A 17,737-nucleotide genomic window follows, 5' to 3' on the forward strand; every position below is an offset into this window, starting at 1 on the left:
AAATGTCATCTAACCAAAAATAACCCAGACAAACTACAGAATGGGAGAAAATATTTGCAAACCATATATCTGATAAGGGATTCATATACAAAATATATTTCAAAATGCATACAATTTAATAGCAAAAAAATTTAATTTTAAAAGTCAGAAAAACAGAATAGACATTTTTCAAGAAAGATACCAAATGGCCAATAGGTATATGAAAAGATGCTCAACATCTAATCATCAGGAAAATGCAAATCAAAACCACAATGACATATCACCTCACACCTGTTGAAATGGCTATCATCAAGAAAATAAGAGATAAGTGTTGGCAAGGATGTGGAGAAAGGGAATCCTTGTGCACTATTGGTGAGATTGTAAATTGATTCAGTCACTATGGAAAACAGTATAGAGGTTCCTCAAAAAATTAAAAATAGAACTACCCTATGATCCAGCAAACCTACTCCTGAGTACATATCTGAAGAAAAACAGGATCTCAAAAACATATCTATACCCCCATGTTTATTGCAGCATTGTTCACAATAGCCAATATATAGAAACAACCTAAGTAACTATCAACAGATGAATGGATAAAGATGATAGATAGATGGAAGGAAGGAAGGAAGGAAGGAAGGAAGGAAGGAAGGAAGGAAGGAAGGAAGGAAGGAAGGGAGAGAGAGAAGGAGAGAGAGAAAGAATGTGATAGTACAGAGGTGTTAGCAAATGCTACAGTGGTGATTATATATGGATATCTATATAATGGAATATTACTCAGCCATGAGAAAGAAGGAAATCCTGTCATTCACAACAACATGGATGAAGCTTGAGGATATTATGCTGAGAGAGATAAATCAGACAGAGAAAGACAAATGCTATATAATCTCACATATATATGGAATCTAAAAAAGCCAAACTCTTAGAATGGAGAGTAGAATGGTTAGTTACATGGAGCTGCAGGGAGGGGGCACTGGAGAAAAATTGGTCAAAGGATACAAAGTTGCAATTATGTAGGATAAATAGGTTCTGGAGAATGAATGCACCACATAATGATTATAGTCAACAATACTGTATTCTATACTTCAAATTGCTAATAGAGACTAGATCATAAGTGTTCTTACCAAAATGATAATCATGTGATGGGATAGAGGTGTTAGCTAATGCTGCAGTGGTAATTATGTTGCAATATATAAATGTTCAAATCAACACCTTAAACTTACATAATGTTATATATCAATTGTATCTCATTTTAAAAATTACCCGATGAGTATTCATAACTATCCCCTCAAATCCTATAAAACCTAAGGTGTCTGTGGGACTTCTATTATAGAAGAAATTATGAAGATTATTTTTAATAAAAAATATTTTCTAATAAAAACAGAAACAAAGATTCTTGGCTGTAATGAGGATCAAGACAAGCTACCCTAAAATATGGCACCTTGGCATAGTGAATATTTTAAGCTGAAGGAATTTGAGAAAACAACAGAAGCAGGAAGGTCTCTCTGACCTTCCCCCCCATTCTTCTTCCCTAACAGGTCATAAAATCCTGATGCGAGAGGTGCTCTGCCTATACCCAGAGGAAAGGAGCACCCTTATCTCCAAAGACAAAGAGACAATCTTAACAAACAGGCCTTGATAAGTTTCCCCCAGTTGACTACACTTACCTCATACTCCTTGCTTATCATATTCTTCTACAACTGCCCTAGCCTAAAAATACTCAGGTCTATTTCTTCAGGTTTTCACTTCCTTATGAAGGTCCCCATGTCCTGTGTTAAAAAAAAAAAAAAAAAAGTTAACAGGCTCAAAATGGAGTCACTTGGGCTAAGCCCATATCATCAAACCAAGACTCAGTACCTAACCTAATTGCAGTTTCAGCCTCTCCCAGGAAAGTAATCTTAAATCAGTCATTCTAGAATTTCTGGATCAGCAGTAGTGAGGTAGGATAAACCCCTTCCATCCCCCAAAGAAAGATGAAGCAATCTGCTCTTTCCTTGTCCCTGGACTCTTTTGCCTATAAAAGTCTTCCACTAATTATATATTCAAATTTACTCAGTTGAATTTTGTGTTTTAACACATGTAAAATGTATATTAAATAAATTTCTATGCTTTTCTCCTATTAGTCTTCGTTGTTAGTATAATTTTCAGACCCTAAGAAGTTTAAGGAAAACCTTTTCCTCCCTTATAGCTGCACTCAGGAAGGTTTGGAGCAGAATTTGCATGGATACATTCTAGCAAGAGTGGAGTTTTTGGCTCCCATTTCCTGATTAGACCATTTGTTGTGATAGGACTTCCTAGCTCTCTTCTTTTATGCTTCCTCCAACATTCCCACTACTCCTCCACCCCCACCATACTTACCTATATTCCCATTCCTGTTGCCTTTTTATGCCCCTTAGGGGCCCCATCTTTGTAACTTGGTCCCTCTGTTTCAGCAGGTGGTTCCTGAAGCTCTGGCCACTCCTTTTGCCTCATCAGAGCAAAGTTGTAGCCATTAAAATGATGAAGAAAAAGAGAATTGCAGAAAGTGTGCAATTTTCTCCTCAACAAAACTGTTCTGAGGGGAAATTTTTAAAGGGGTAGAGAATTATTTTTAAAATAAAAGCCAATGTAGAAAGATGAAATATACCAAATTTCTCATCTCCATATTTCTTTTCCCATCCCCCCCAACACACACACACACACACACACACACACACACACACACACACTTCAAAGCTAAAAAAAAAAAAAACTCATACTGATCAACTTCAAAAAAGACCTGGCTCAATAAAAAGGTCTGTACCCGCAGGAATTGGAAGCAGCTAGAATCAGCTGATAGAAATCCTAAAGCCATTAGGATCAAATATGCACACACAGGAACTCTATGTATTAAAGATTTAGAAAATCTGAAATCAAACCTTCTCTTTCACCCTGAAATATATCACTGCATCTCATGCTGATAATATTCCAAGTTCAACCAACTGGGTTAATTTTTTGTGACTTGCTCACTCATCCTAAATCTCTACTCTTTAACTTCCCTGCCATTCACCTTGTTAAGAGCTCCTTGTAGAAAAATATTTGTGTTTCAATGGGAAACTCTGTATCATCTGTAGCATGTCCTTCCGGGCTCTAGCCCTGTTCATTGTCTTTGAGCTACTTTGTAATTCTTTGTAAGCTCTTGGTAACTGACAGGAAAATTCTGTCTTGTTTGGTAGTATTTCTAAGTAACTTTCTCCCCCTTGTGGCAAAACCATTTTTGTGGACATTTGCAATTCATCTCAACATTCCTTTACTTCATAGAAATCTGTGTTCTTTTGACTTTTCCTTTAAACCTGTTTTGACATCTGCCTGGTTCTCCTATATCATAGAATTGACAAAGACTCTCCTCCACTAAACTTTAGTCAGGCTTATGTGAGCCCTCTCCTCAACCCCTACATCCTTGTGGGGGGGGGGGGGTGCTGCCTAGCCTGGTTGTAGCAAGAATCCCTCACCCTTGCTATCTGGTCAGTGGGGCCTGGCTTCAGCAAGAATCTTCCTACTGTTGATATCTCTTCTTAGTAATTTTCCAACACTGAGCCACCTCTTTCTACTTCTAGGCTATAAAATCCCCAACTATCTTGGTTGTATTTGGAATTGAGCTCATTTCTATACTGAGGTCTCTACCCTGTGGACCCCAAGCAAAAAGATTCATTTGATGTGAACTCCAAGAAGAAATGTATCTGCTGAGATGGACTCCCCATGGTCAAATTTTATAAATAATAGGGTCTAATGGCCATTTGCTGACGGGGGATCATCGTGTACTCTGTATACTGGAAGAAACTCAGACTGAACTCTCAGCTTCCCGCACTATGCACTATCTAAGTCAACCACTGCAGGCAAGCCCTGGTTCATCCTTCTACCAAAAGACTGAGACCTACCCTGTCCAATTAGAAGTACACAGTTTGGATACCTCAATTATATAAAATGGACATAATTGAGAACCTAGGGGGGAACTTCCACTATAAAAGATGGCCTCCCATTTGTCTCAGTGGAACACAATTTAGGTTGCTACCTAAATCTGTCTCCCAGGCTGCAGCTCAGCTCCTTTTTGCTCAATTGAATGTTTTTTAATTTTTTTACTAGAGAGGGAGAAAGAGAAGAGGCAGAGACAGAGAAACATCGATGTGAGAGACATACATCAATTGGTTGCCTCCTGTACATGCCCTGACCAGGGATCAAACACACAACCTAGGTATGCACCCTGACCTAGAATCAAACCTGCAACCTTCTGGTGCACAAGATGACACTCCAACACACTGAGCCCCCCCCCCCCTCTCCAGCCAAGGCACTTTTTATTCTTTATTACAGTCTAAAATTAATTTGGTTTACAAACCCTAATGCAGTAAGGTTCCTGAATAAAGTCTGTTTGTACTATTTTAAGTATTATCAGACAGTGGTTCTCTTTAATAGGAGTAAAATTAATTATTTAGCATTTGTTCATTTTTGTATTTGTATGAGAGTCGTGATTTTACCTTTTTCTGCAAATGATATTGTAACAGCCTTCTCCTGTTCTCACCAAAGCACATCTGTCATTTCTTTTCCAGGAAATCTTTATGATGTGCTCCTTTAGTGCTGAACCACTTTATATGTAATGAATGTGTGATGTGTTGCTTTGCTCTTGGGAAGTTTTACTATACAAAATTAGATTGAGTCCCCAAGAATCAAGAGAGTTATGTGTTTCTTTGATATTCATAGACCAGGACCTTGCACAAGACTCTGGTAAAATTTATGTTCACAGTGATGTCCTCCTGGGGTGTCAGTCTGACGCTCACTTCTACAAAGGTGGGGGACAGGAATCATCCAAGCAAAGCACTGGAGCTCAGAAACAGCCATTAACACAGCCTGTGCTCTACAGCTGAACTGTTCCATTGCCCTGGACCATCATTCAGACTTGGAATTCCTCCCCATACTTACTAACAAGCTTGTTTATCTAGTTACTTTCTACAACAGATTAGAAACAATGACCTAAAAGTGGGCCCTTAGAAACAGGCATGGTGACAGAAGGATAAGGTATAGCTGCTGTGAAACTATGGGAAGAGATTTTTGAAGGGATAAACCATATAAAAATGAATGAATATATTACTAGACAGTTTAAAAAATATAAGTCTATGGTTTCTCTTCAGATTGCATAAATCTTTTGCCTTTTACTAAAAAATGTAAGTCTACAGAAAAGAGTTTGGAACTGTTTTTCCTCTTGCTAATCTGTCTTTTGTCAGTTTAATTCACAAGCCCCCTGGTAACCTAACTAAGAAGACAGTGAAAAAGTATTTTTCTCCCCTACAACACTTTAGTGATGGTTTGTTAGTTTTATGCTTGGACTGAAGTCTTCCCTTGCCAGAAGGTTAATACTATGTTGCTGCCCTGGCCAGTGTGACTCAGTGGTTAGAGCGTCAGCCTGCTCACCAAAGGGTTGCGGGTTCAATTCCCAGCCCTGGTCAGGGCAGGTGCGGGAGGCAAACAATCGATGTGTCTCTCCCACATCGATGTTTCTCTCTCTCTCTCTCTCTCTCTCTCTCTCTCTCTCTCTCTCTCTCTCTCTCTCTCTCTCCCCTCCTCTCCCTCCCTTCTACTCTCTCTAAAAATCAATGAAAAAATATCCTCAGATGAGGATTAACAAAAATAAATAAATAAAAGGCTAATACTATGTTGCCAAAAAAAAGATAATAGATTTTGTTCTTCCCACCTGGACAGTACAGTAATCCCTCCTTATCCTTAGCAGATATGTTCCAAGACCCCTGGTAGATGCCTGAAACTGTAGATAGTACCAAACCCTATACACACACACACACACACACACATAATGCTTTTTTATTAATTCATTTATTTCTGTTATAGATGTTTCTCCCTTTTCCCCCACTGACACCCTCCTCCCGATCAACCACACACACACACACACACACACACACACACACACACACACACGGCATTGTTGTCTATGTCTCTTGGCTATGCATAAATTCTTTTGTTTATCTCTTCCTTCCCGCCACCCCCCTCCTCCAAGGTTTGTCAGTCTGAACCCTACTTCTTTCTATGTCTCTGGGTCTATTTTGTTCATCAGCTTATTTTGCTCATTATATTCTACAAATAAGTGAGATCATGTGGTATGTGTCTTTCTCTGATTAGCTTATTTTGCTTAGCATAATGCTCTCCAGGGCCCTCCATGTCGTCTCAAAGAATAAGAGATCTTTCTTTCTTATAGCTTTTTTATATACATACATACTTGTGACAAAGTTAATTTCTAAATTAGACACAGTGAGAGATTAACAATAACTAATAATAAAACAGAATAGTTATCACAGTATACTGTAATAAAAGTTACATGAATATTGTTATCTACTCATTTCACAGGATCCCTTGCTCAAGTCCTCATATAGGCTCAATGCTTCCTGGCACAACACATTAACATCAGTCAGAACACATTTTCTATTATGTCTTCTACCTACTTATTGAATGCCTTCTTCATCATAACTAAGCATTTATCACGTACTATGGCTGAAACTTTTACAGTTTGAGGTACAACGGCAAAACCAGCATGGATTCCTCCTTCACAATTTCATGGAAAAAAGAGTTGTTCTTACTGTAGATCTTAGCAACCTCAGCATATAATTTTTTTTTCTTTCCTTATTAATTTGAGAACTTCTACCTTTTCACTTCAAGGAAGCACTTATAGCATCTCTTTGGCATATCCGAATTGCCAGCATCACTACTACTCTTATGTTTTGGGACCATTATCGAGTAAAATAAGGGCTACTCGAACACAAGCACTGGGATACTACAGTTGATCTGATAATGGAGAAGACTACTACTCAATATATAGTGTGGATTTCCTGGAAAAAGAGATGGTTCACATCCCAGGTGGACAGAAGGGAATGGTGCAAGATTTCATCATAGTACTCAGAAGGGCAAACAGTTTAAAACATAAATTGTTTATTTCTTGAATTTTCCATTTAACATTTTCAGATCCCAGTTGACCATAGTTAACTGAAACTGCAGGAAGCAAAACCACAAATAAGGGGGGCTACTTATATTCACTACTCTCTATTGACAGATAATCTCACTTTATAGGTGAAATACTTAAGAAACTGTGTAAGATACTCCCATTAAAACAAAAATTTTCTTGTTCATATTGACCCATAAAATTTTGGCAAAATTGAATAGACTATTGATCCTGTAAAATCAAAACCATCCCAATTTGTAGAAGAGTTTACTCTCCCCTGACTTAAAAATCTATTAGTTCTAATGATAATGTGATCTTCATCGCAAAGTCCTCAGAGGCCCTCCTCATATAAAATGATTCCAGGAGAACTGGCAAGACTGTGGTGATTCCTCCTCCATCAAGCTTTGCCCTTTTTTTAAAAATTTGTTTTTGTTACAGATGTTTCTCATTTTCCCCCCACTGACACCCTCCTCCTCCCCCCACCCCATCCCCAGCTTTTTTGTCTATGTTCATTGGTCATGCATACATGCATGTAAGTTCTGTGGTTTATCTCTCCCCGCCAAACCGCCTTCCTCTGAGGTTTGTCAGTCTGTACCCCACCTCTATGTCTCTGGGTTAATTTTGTTCAGCAGTTTGTTTAGTTCATTATATTCCACACATAAGTGAGATCATGTGATACTCATCTCTCTCTGCTTGGATTTTTTCGCTTAGCATAATACTCTCCAGGTCCTTCCACGCCATTTCAAAGGATAAGAGATCTTTATTTCAAAGATCACTTTCTTTCAAAGATCTCTTTCTTTCAAAGATCTCTTTCTTTCAAAGATCTCTGTAACAAAAACAAATAAATAAAAAAGAGATCTTTCTTTCTTACAGCTGCATAGTATTCCATTGTGTACATGTACCACAGCTGTAGGCTTTGCCTTTTTAACACTTCAAACTTGTCAAATATTGTCAAAAACAACATCATATGCTCAACAGGTGCAAGCTGCGTCCTCAAAGAGAATATCACCAGATACACTTTTCTGTGGTTTGCAGTCAGGAGACTGGGGCTACCAGAAAGAGAAACCAATGAAAGTCTTCCTTAGAATTTCATGGGAAAGGTCCACTTCAGGTTCTTTTAACTATAAGTACTGCATTTATTATTATTATTTTTTTTATCCTCACCCGAGGACATTTTTTCTATTTTTTGTTCAGATAGAGTGTGGGAGGGAGAGAGAGAGAGAGAGAGAGAGAGAGAGAGAGAGAGAAACATCAACGTGAAAGGGACACGTCGAGTGGTTGCCACCCACACGACCCAACCAGGGCCGGGAACAAACTGCAACCAGGGCACATGCCCTTAGCAGGAACCAAACCTGGGTCTCTCAGGACGGCAGACCGATGCTCTAACCACTGAGCAAAACCAGCCAGGGCTATAAGTATTGCATTTAAACTCCAGGGTAAACATCAATGAGTACATGAAAGCCAGTGTCAATGATACCATAAGCAACACATTTTTGCCTTTCCAATGTGCACCTCTGGGATTTTCTTTTTGTGTAATCAATCAAATGTATTTAAAATACACCATACACTCTGGGTATACTCATTCAGCCTTTCCAAGTATTCAAAACAAAACTTCCCAATACTCTTGTTTTTGAGAAATCCATAAACAACTTAAGCTGTTTTCCTTGAGGACACAGTATGTTGCCCAATGGCAGAACACCCCATTTGGCCCATTGCTGGTTGCCAGCTCATCCAACAAGAGGAAAGCAAAGTTTACTATTTCCAATATGGCTATGATTTTCCTTCTTTCCTTACTCATCTTTCTGGTAGATAAATCCTTTGTTAGATAAAATCGGTTATTAGTTTTTTGTATTCAAATAAATTAGTGTAGTGATAGTTAACAGTATGTCTTTCGGTTATTCTTTGACACGTTACCTAATCTCTATGAGTGTTAGTTTTCTCATCCTGTAAAATGGGAATGCTCAAAAGTGCCAGTGCCCAGCACTACATCAGGCACATATGCAGAAAAGCTGCCTTCCCAGATGAAATTGATGATGAAGGCATTCAATCTCCGTCAATAAGCATTATGAGCGTTACAAGTAGGGAGAAGCTTAAGTTCAATGCTTGGTGGAATCCTAATCAATCAGTTAACCATGAGTGTTAGTTAAGCTCCATGCTCTGAGGAAGATACAGAGAAGATCCCTTCCTTTAAGGAAACAGAAGGTGAGTTGGGGAGATAAGATACACACATGAACCAGTACTTCAAGAGCATGGCCATGGTGGAACTTAACAATTCAAGTAAACTGTGAAAAGGCAAAGGAGGGTGAGGATTCTTAATGCAAGAATGCAGAAAGGTATGAAGGAGCAAAATCAGACCCACCAAATAATCAGAATCCCCCATCTTAACTCCTTCTGGTGCCCAACACCAGGTCTTACAACCCTAGGTTGAAACCCTGAGTTATATAAACTCTCTGTTCCTCAGCTTCCTCATCTGTAAAATAGGAATAACAATACCTACTTCAGAGAGTTGTGTGCTTTAAATATAATAATGGGTAAAAAGCACTTAACAAAGTGCCAATATAAAGCAGGCAATATGTAGTTAACTGTTATTGTGATTTGGGTTATCTATCATTGACATTGCCTTTCTTTTTTTTACTTATTTTTTTTCCTTTACTGATGTTAGAGAGAGAGAGGAAAGGAGAGGGAGCAAGAGAAACATCAATGAAAAAGAACATCGATTGACTGCCTCCTGCATGCCCCCCACTGGGGATCAGGCCCACAACATAAGCATATGCCCTGACCAGGAATCGAACTGGCAACCTCTTGGTGCATAGGTCGATGCTCAATCACTGAGCCACACCAGCTGGACAACATTGCCTTTCTATTCTTCATTCTCCCTCAGCCCCTCTTCCAGCCATGTTGCAAAACACCACTTTGTTCAGTTTCATAAACATTCTTTGCTCTTTCTGGCTTCTACCTTTGTTTACACTGAATGTACCATAACTCCCTCTCCTGATTCCTACCCCTCTCAAGCATATGCAGAACCTATCTATCTGACACAGTTGTTCTCAGCTTTCAAGGTCTAGATTAAATCAGGAAAGTATTCCCTGATTCATTCTCCCATTACTCAATTACGTGTTTTTACCTTTATGAAACACTCTTCATGGACAGTATTGTGTTGTAATTGCTTTTGTAGGAAAAAGCCTCTAATTGGTTTATGAGGCAAGCACACTGCTTTTCTAACTTTTGAGTTCCCTAGGGCCAGCCAAAACAAGGCACATAGCAGGCTAGTTAGACCCCAAAAGTCAGAAATTCTTGATTTGCGCTCTCCAGGATAGAGGCCAAGTAGCTCCTGCTTTTAGTCTGCTTAGATTCTGCACTGCATGGGTAGCCCATAAGAGGACCTGATCTAGAAATGAGAACCAACAGTCTGACAAGCTGTGTTCATTGTCAGTCCTTCCAGCATTTTAAACAATAAACATTTTTGGTGACTGAAACCCCTGACAATGATAATTCATAATACCTGGGATGTATGTGTTATGGTGTGCATGTGCATGTGTGCACATGCACATGTGTAGAAGTCCAAATGCCACAAATCTCTGTGTTGGGTGGCTTCCTGCATGTTTTTCAAGGTTTCAAAACCTATACTAACCAGAGCACATTCAACTTTAACCTGAACTGATATAAGAGCTTTCATTGTATGGGAATGTATGGGGATTACTTTTTAACAAAAGCCAAGAGTTCCTTTTGGATGACTTGGATTCCTCAATATCACAGTGAAATATTGCATTTGTCACTTTTGATTTATTGATTCTTTGAACATCACATCTTCCTTTGCATGTTTATTAATTTCATTAAAGATATTCTGCTCATCTTTTTCATGGCCACCCCCTTAAAGGCAAAGAAAGGCTCAGTCAGAGGCTTTAGAGCCCCCTGCAGAGTTTCCTCCCTCTCTGCTGAGTCCTGCTGGCTTCTGCCCTTCCACTGGCTGCACCAAAAAATATATATATATATTTCCCAGCTTTTGCTATGAAGTTTAGAAAACATATATTAAATCTAATAACTTTGGTTATGGTATCCAAGCAGCAGTCGTAGCAAATGGCTTATCCTGCCGACAAAGGTGCTTTGTGAAGATCAGCCCTTACCTTGGACACTGGGCAAGATAAACAGGATAATCCAAGACTCCTGTGCAGTCACAGGAACCTGGAGCCATCTGGTCAAGACAAAAATAAATCAGCAATGAAGCCTGCATGCATCTCCAAGGATTTGCCCGACTGAATTAACATTACTGGGTTTGAAGAACAGAGGAAACTGGCAGCAGAGACTATTGAAAAAAACTCTAATTAACACACATGGAGAAAAGGGCTTTTAGAAGGAAATGCCTTCTATTGTCTGGCACTAAAACCCAGACAATAATTTGAAAGTCCCCTAGCTTGATAAAGAGAAATCAAAGCATGTATTGATTGGAGGGTAAGCTCTGGTCTGGTACAGAAACACAACAAAACAAAACAAAATAGAAATGTAATTTAATGGGCACTTAACAAACCAGAGGGCTCAGCTGAGCAGAGTTATTTGGCTACATTGTGTTAAGAAAGCCAGTATCTGATACCCCTCTCTGAAAACTCTGTGTGAACTCACATTTTTACATGTGCTTAGGGTTCCAGATTTAGCAAATAACAAATGTGCAATGTTTGGAACACAGTTATACTAAAAAATTGTTTGTTTTTTATCTGAAGTTCAAATTTAACTAGGCAGCTTATATTTTATCTGACAATCATCCTGTGGAAACAAACGAAGACCACCCAAATGAGAACAAAAAGAGGCTCTTTATTCAGAGCTTGTTATAGCAGGGAGTAATCAGTTGCCATCACTGTGTTTGGCAGACATTCAAAGGCAGGCAGGGCAGTGGTAAAGCTTTATAGTGAAAAAACAGAAGGCTTCAGGTGTGCCCTGTGGAAATAAACAAAGACCAACCAAATGAGAAAAGCAAAGGCTGTTTATTCTGAGCTTGCTATAGCAAGGGAGTCAGCTACCATCATTTGTGTTTGACAGAGACTCAAAGGCAGGCAGGAGAGTGGAAAAGCTTTATAGTGAAAAAAGGGTAAGGCTTCAGGTGTGCCCTGATTGGAGACTGTTGGCCTGGAGAAGCTGGAGGTGGCTAATTAGAAGTGGATCATCCTATGTGATTGATTAGGGGAGCCAATTTGGCTTTCTCCTATTTTCCAAGATGGAAGGAAGCAGGGACAAAAATTAGGGAAGCTGTCAGTTATTAATAAAGTCCTTGCCATTTGGGGCTGATTGTCACAGAAGTTATTGTTTAGCTTCCTGGATTGTCACTAGAGATAGCAGTTTGGCTTCCTGCAAGCCTGACTTACAGCAGTCTGGCTTCCTGGGATGTTTATTGTGGGTAAGTGGTTGGTTTCTTAGGCAAGTTGCTTCAGGTTGTGGCTCAAAGTTCTACTTTTATATGTGGTCTGGCCTTGTCCACTTCTATTTTAATCTCTCAGGCCTGATTAGAGGCTGTTAGCAGGGGGAGCCAGAGGTGTGCTAATTAAAAATGGAGCACCTTATGTGATTGGTTTGGGGAGTAGATCTGTCTTTCTATGGGCAGTCCAGAGTTGGAAGCTGGGGCCAAAAATAGGGAAGCTGGTAGTCATTGATGAAGTCCTGATGGTTTGAGGCCAATTGCTGCAAATGATATGGTTTGGCTTGCCCAGCAGGTTGCAACAGAAATGGTGATTTGGCAAAGGACCTGAATAGACATTTGTTCAAAGAGGATATACAAATGGCCAAAAAAGCACATGAGATGCTCAACATCCTTAGTCATCAGGGAAAATGCAAATCAAAACCAGAGTGAGATACTAGTCACACCCAGTAGAATGGCTATAATTAAAAAGACAGAAAATAGCACTGCCGGTGAGGCTCAGTGGATTGAATGTCATCCTATGGACTGAGAGGTCCCGGTTCAATTCCTGGTCAGGGCACATGCCCAGGTTGTGGGCTTGATCCCAAGTAGGGGGTATGCAGGAGGCATACCCCCAATTGATGTTTCTCTCTCACATCGATGTTTCTATCTCTCTTTCCCTTCTTCGCTAAAAAATCAATTAAAACATATATTTTTTAAAAATGCAGAAACTAACAAGTGTTAGTGATGACGTAGATAAATGGGAACCCTCCTACATTGCTGGTGAGAATGTAAAATGGTGCAGCTGCTGTGGAAAACAGTTTGGCAGTTCCTCAAAAAGTTAAACATAGAATTACTATATGACCTAGCATTCCACTCTGAGCTATGCACCCAAAACAAATGAAAACATGTGTCCACAAAAAATCCTTTGTACACAAATGCTCACAGCAGTATTATTCACAATAGCAAAAAATGGGAATAGCCTAAATGAATATATAAACAAAACATGGTATATCTATACAATGGAATGTTATTCAGGCATAATGAAGAATGAAGTACTGATACATAGTACAACATGGTTGAACCTTGAAAACATTATGCAAATTGAAAGAAGCCAAACACAAAAGACTACGTATTGTACAATTCCATTCATATGAAACGGCCAGAATAAGCAAATCCATAGAGGCCGAAAATAGATTAGTGATTGTCAAAGCCTGGGAGGAAAGGAGAATTGGAAATGACTGCTAGTGGGACAGGATTATTTGGGGGGATAGTAAAAAATGTCCTAGAATTAGAAAATAGTGATGAGTACACAACTTTGTGAATATACTAAAACACTGAATTGTATAGTTGTAAAAAATGCTATGGTTCTCTTTAGGAGCACATTTTCTAGTCACCTATTATGATGATTGAGGCATGTCTTCTAACTTTTTCAGCCTTCCTGAATGTACATCCTTCTGGGACACTGTACAAAATGAATCTCCTTTTGGTCCCATGTTGTTCTGCAGACACAGCTTCAATATCTTCTATCTTGGTGACTGGGTCCATTAGTTATTACTGCTAAATGCTGATGGCAGCCCAAGTAAAGGACTTAAGAAGGTATCACAGGCCACTTTGTATAATAAATTATTTCAGATGATATTGTAAGGACTACAAAATACAGTAAATTTGGGAGTTATATTTTCCTTCTTCCCTCCCCTTCTGTTTTTTTTCTCTCTATGGACTTAGAAAATATAATTGTCATAGACTCTGGTTAGTTTTAATCACAGGAGGTAAACCTGGAAGTCCGGAAATGGCAGCTCTAATGCCCCTTTAGTTCTCTCTGCTTCACCATCTACAAATGGTTAGCTTATGTTTTATTTCTCTCAAGCAGGGTCTTCCAAAAGTGTCTGATATACCAATCTTCAATAAGCTGTTTGACTTTAAAATGATAAGAGCTTCATGTTTTACTTTTTTTTCACTGCCACTGACATTTTACCAAAGGTCTATTGGTAATATATGTTTTAAATCAGCCATTGTCAACCCCAGATTCACATTCAAATAACCTAGAAAATAAATTTTAAATGCTGATGCCTGATCCTCAGACCTAGCTTGATTAGTCTAAGGTGGGGCCTGAAAACTGATATTTTTACAAATCTCTCCTAGGAACAGCCTCATAGATACAGGAAGTTCCAATGGGAAGCCAGGGTTGACAAAAACTGCACTAAAAAGGAAACAACCAATTAAAAAGTGGGTAGAAGACCTGAATAGACACTTCTCCAAGGAAGACATACAGATGGCCATTAGACATATGAGAAGTTGTTCAACATAACTAATCAGAGAAATGCAAATCAAAACCACAATGAGATACCACCTCACACTTGTCAGAATGTCTGTCATCAATAAATTAACAAACAAGTGCTGGCAAGGATGTGGAGAAAAGGTAACCCTTGTGCACTGTTGGTGGGAATGCAAGTTGGTACAGCCACTGTGAAAGCAATATAGAGTTTCCTCAAAAAGTTTAAAACAGAAATGCCTTATGAACCAGTGATCCCACTTCTAGGTATATATCCAAAGAAACCCAAAACACTAATTCAAAAGAATATATGCATCCCTAAGTTCATTGCAGCATTCTTTACAATAGCCAAGATATGGAAGCAACCCAAGTGCCCATCAATAGATGAATGGATAAAAAAATCTGTGGTACATATATACAATGGAATACTACTCACCCATAAAAAATAATGAAATCTTACCTTTTGAGACAGCATGGATGGACCTAGAGGGTTTTATACCCAGCAAAATAAGTCAGACAGAAAAAGGTAAATACCATATGATTTGACTTATATGTGTAATCTAATGAACAAAATAAACAAACAAACAAAATAGAAATAGCCTCATAGATACAGAGAACAGACCAACTGTTGTCAGAGGGGAGAGGTATTGGGGAACTGTGTGAAAAAGTTGAAGGAATTTAGCAGTACAAATCGGTAGTTACAGAATAGTGCAGAGATAAAGATTACAGCATATGGACTATAGTCAATAGTATCACGATAACTATGTATGGGGCCAGGTGGGTACTTGAAGCAGCAGGGGGACCACTCTGTAAAGTACATGATTTTCTAACCACTTTGCTGTACATCTGAGACTAATATAGAATAATATTGAATATAAACTGTATTGAAAACTAAAACAAAAGAACAGACTTTTTAACATTTAGATTTACTAATTAGATTTTTATCAATTAATATAGTTACGAAGTTCTAAAAGTTAAATGGTACTAACTACAAGGCCTTTTTAAAAAGCAGTCTTGCTCTACCCCTCCCCATCCCTGATTCTCATTCCCCAGAGGCAACAACACTTAACTCTTTTTATTATTTCCTTAAATTATTTACTTCTATTTGTCTGATATTTTACTGATATTTCTTATTTCTTTTCAATTTTATGTATTGTCAGTTGACTTCCTACTATAGAAGATCAAGATCTACCTCTCCTCTTTCAGCATTATCCACACAAAAGTTTCCCTTCCAAAATCTTGCCGGCATAGTTATATCATGGTTTGGGGTTAAAGCAATATTCAGTGTTAACTGAATACTTATGACCATGTAAACCTAATAAAATGATAGATTTAAGCCCTAACATACTGATAATATTATAATATAAATACCAAATGCTAGAAAAACTGGAGAAGAGTGAGGGTATAGAGTATTTACTAAAAGGTAACATGAAGGAGCTCTTTTGTTGTGATGGACCAGCTCTGTATATTGATTTTGGTACTGACATAGAACCTCACACTAAACATATACACACAAGTGTAGTTTTTTGTTTGTTTGTTTGTTTGTTTGTTATTATTTGCATTTATCCTCAGACAGAGCAGGAGGGAGAGAGGGAGGAAGAGAGAGAGAAACATCCACATGAGAGAGACACATTGACTGGCTGCCACCCACACGACCCTAACCAGGGCCAGGGACAAACTGCAACTGAGGCATGTGCCCTTAGCAGGAACCGAACCCAGGTCTCTCTGGACCGTGGGCCAATGCTCTAACCGCTGAGCAAAACTGGCCAGGGCTAGTTGTTTTGTTGTTGTTGTTGTTGTTGTTGTTTTAATGGCGAAAACTGAGTGAGATTTGTAGTCTAATTAGGAGTAACGTAACTTCAATAGGAGTTAATATACAAAATGTATAAAGAACTCATACAACTCAACACCCTAAAATACAGACGGTCCAATTAAAAAGTGGGCAGAGGACCTGAATAGATACTTTTCCAAAGAGGACATACAGATGGCCAATAGACATATGAAAAAAAAAAAAGATGCTCAACGTCACTAATTGTCAGAGAAATGCAAATTAAAACTACAGTGAAGTATCACCTCACACATGTCAGAATGGTTATCATCAATAAATCAACAAACAAGTGTCGGCGAGAATGCAGAGAAAAGGGAACCATCAAGCAGTGTTTGTGGGAATACAGATTGGTGCAGCCATTGTGAAAAACAGTATGGAGTTTCCTCAAAAAATTTAAAATGGAACTGTCTTATGACCCAATGATTCCACTTCTGGGTATATATCTGAGGAAACCCAAAACACTAATTCAAAAGAATATATGCACCACTATGTTCATAGCAGCATTATTTCAACAGCTAAGATATGGAAGTATCCAAATGCCCATCAATAGACAAGTGGATACAGAAGTTCTGGTATGTATACAATGAAATATTAGCTATTGGAAAGAACGAAATCTTACCATTAGCAACAGCATGGCTGGACCTAGAGGGTATTATGCTCAGTGAAATAAGTTAAAGACAAGTACCATATAATTTCACTTTTATGTAGAATCCAAAGAACAAAATAAACAAACAACCAAAACCAAAAGACTATAGTTAAAGAGAACAGACTGATGGTTGCCAGAGGGGACAGGGGTTGGGGGGCTGGGTGAAAAGGTGGGGGATTAAGCAAAAAAAAAACTCTCATAGACACAGAAAACAGTATAGTGATTACAATAAAGGAGGTGGGGCGGAGGAAGGTAGAAGGAGGGTAAAGGGGGTGGGTATAAATGATGACAAAAGGAGACTGGACTTGGGGTGGTGAACACACAATACTATATACAAATGATGTATTATAGAATTGTATACCTGAAATCTATATAATTTTATTAACCAATGTCACTCCCTTCTCACAGGCTCAATTTCAGAGGTGGAGGCTGAATGAATATAATGCCCAGCAGCTGTGGGAACAAATGACAGGGCAATTCAGGTCAGTAGTTAGGTGAATTAGGTGAGGGCACAGAAGAAACTCTAATTTGAAGTGCCAAGAATTCCAGCTAGCTCTCAGGGTATGGTGGCAGGGTATCAAGGGGAAGGCTACACATCAATGGTGATTCTTTGAAGTCTAAGTAGGTTGGCAGTCAGCCTCAGAGGCATTTTATAGTAGGGAGCAAGACTAAGG

The 17,737-nt window shown here is 38.7% G+C and overlaps 2 long non-coding RNA genes across 2 annotated transcripts in view; both read right to left on the bottom strand.

Annotated features, from left to right (window-relative positions):
- LOC118636398 overlaps positions 1–17,737 on the bottom strand; it is a 100,615-nt gene that overhangs the window by 58,394 nt on the left and 24,484 nt on the right. The window lies entirely within an intron of this gene.
- LOC118636397 lies at positions 1,640–12,603 on the bottom strand. The gene is made up of 4 exons (XR_004960646.1): positions 12,477–12,603; positions 11,056–11,123; positions 2,335–2,530; positions 1,640–1,745 (listed from the first exon to the last, which is right to left on the bottom strand). It is a non-coding gene; the product is annotated as an uncharacterized LOC118636397 (long non-coding RNA).

Source organism: Molossus molossus, unplaced genomic scaffold, assembly GCF_014108415.1.
Source record: "Molossus molossus isolate mMolMol1 unplaced genomic scaffold, mMolMol1.p scaffold_m16_p_2, whole genome shotgun sequence".
NCBI classification, from domain to species: domain Eukaryota; kingdom Metazoa; phylum Chordata; class Mammalia; order Chiroptera; family Molossidae; genus Molossus; species Molossus molossus.